The sequence below is a fragment of the Halichoerus grypus genome, chromosome 14, assembly GCF_964656455.1.
Source record: "Halichoerus grypus chromosome 14, mHalGry1.hap1.1, whole genome shotgun sequence".
NCBI lineage: Eukaryota > Metazoa > Chordata > Mammalia > Carnivora > Phocidae > Halichoerus > Halichoerus grypus.
This window is the reverse complement of record NC_135725.1, coordinates 49,453,634-49,455,650: the sequence shown is the minus strand read 5'-3', so window position 1 is coordinate 49,455,650 and position 2,017 is coordinate 49,453,634. Positions and strand designations below refer to the sequence as shown.

Below are 2,017 nucleotides of genomic sequence, written 5' to 3'. Positions count from 1 at the left end.
TCCATCCAGCTCCATGCTCCGCGGGAAGCCTGCTTCTCCCTCTCCCACTCCCCCTGCTTGTGTTCCTGCTCTCGCTATCTCTCTGTGTCAAATAAATAAATAGAATCTTTAAAATATATATATATATATATGTCATATTTCTGGCACACCTGAAAATAGACATCATAACAGTTATAAATCTATCTATTCTGTAATAATCCTTGATGGAGGAGAGCTGTTAGTCTTCTTTAACTGAACTTTATAAAGGCCACAAAGGGATTAATTAAGAGTAGCTAATGTAATGAAAACTACATACAATTTACTTAAACTACAAATAACAAGGTAGTTCTTATATTATTTTTAATCTCATTTCATTAAAGAATTTACGGCCTTCAATGCCTAATGTGACTAAGAAAATTTCTCCTCTGCTCCTTTGCTTTCATTGTTCAGTTTCTGCTTCATCAGTTTTCTCAGTATCCCCCAAAGTTCCCTTTCCTTTTTTTAAGATTTTATTTATATATGTATTTATTTATTTATTTAGAGAGCGCACAAGTGAGGGGAGGGGCAAAGGGAGAGGGAAAGAATGGCCAGCAGACTGCCGGCTGAGCACGGAGCCCATTGCGGGGCTCCATCCCAGGACCCTGAGATCATGACCTGAGCCAAAATCAAGAGTCGGCCGCTTAACCAACTGAACCACCCAGGCGGCCCCAAAGTTCACTTTCAACAACGATACACACCATCAAAAATCTACTTTGAAAATGGTATATTTTTAATTTTTATTAAGGAGAAGTATTCTTATCAAACTTCACACACAAATATTTGTCTTGTGTTCCAAAAAATGCTTGCAACAAGCTCCTATGAATGCACCAGCGGCATAACTCTGCTCAGCACGCACTGATCTATTCTTCCAGCTGAGCAGCCCATAGTATAGGGGTTAGATGTGACTTTATATACCAGTGTTCTTCATCTGAATGTCAGCTCTGTCACTCATTAGCTGTGTGACCTTGGACACAGTTTTTAACATTTCTCTGCCTCTGTTTCCTTATCCATGAAATTGTGTCTAGCCCATAATGTCGTTGTGTGAATTAATTAGATGTGTTAATACATATAAAGTCCTTTAAGTCAGAATCAATTTAGATAGTAAGCACTCAGTGCTTATTATTATTAAACATATAAAGAGTTCTTTCAAGTCAATAAGAAAAAGGCAATCTAAAATGGGTCAAAGATTAGAGTAGGCAAATCACAAAAGAGGAAATGCAAATGATCAGTAAACAATGAAAATATAGGACCTCAACTGGTAAACAGGGAAATGCAAATTAAAAGAAGATACTATTTTGCCTATTGGATGACAGTATAAGAGTTTAATAACAATCAGTATTAATGAAAACCTAGAGAAACTGGCGCTCTCATTTATTATTGGTGAAAGTGTGCATTTTGATAATATTTGGAAATTAAAAGAGTAATATTACGTTTTCTAATATGCATACTCCCTGAATGAGTATTTTCATTTCTGGGATTCTAACCAACAGGGGAAAAAAAGAAAGAAAAAGAAAAATCAGCAATGTCTAATACTCTCAAACTCTTAACCAAAATACTCTCAAAGACTTACCCAAAAATACATCTAAAAGGTTGCTAATAGTGCTTGCTTCAGCAGCACATATACTAAAATTGGAACAATACAGAGAAGATTAGCATGGTCCCTGTGCAAGGATGACACGCAAATTTGTGAAGCGTTCCGTATTTAAATAAGTAAATAAATAGGGGCGCCTGGGTGGCTCAGTCAGTTAACCGTCTGCCTTTGGCTCAAGTCATGATCTCAGGGTCCTGGGATCGAGCCCCACCCTGCTCAGCAGGGAGTCTGCCTGTCCCTTTCCCTCTGACCCTCTCCCCCAGCTCATGCTCTGTCTCTCTCTCTCAAATAAATAAATAAAATCTTAAAAAAAAAAAAAAACTAGGGGAGCCTGGGTGGCTCAGTCGTAGGGCGTCTGCTTTCGGCTCAGGTCATGATCCCAGGGTCCTGGGATCGGGCCGGCATCAG

General features: G+C 38.6%; 1 non-coding gene across 1 annotated transcript; it reads left to right on the top strand.

Annotated features, from left to right (window-relative positions):
* Positions 1-1,617: 1,617 nt before the first annotated feature.
* Positions 1,618-1,724, top strand: LOC118529745 (U6 spliceosomal RNA). Its single transcript, XR_004914273.1, has one exon. It is a non-coding gene; the product is annotated as a U6 spliceosomal RNA (small nuclear RNA).
* Positions 1,725-2,017: the final 293 nt, after the last annotated feature.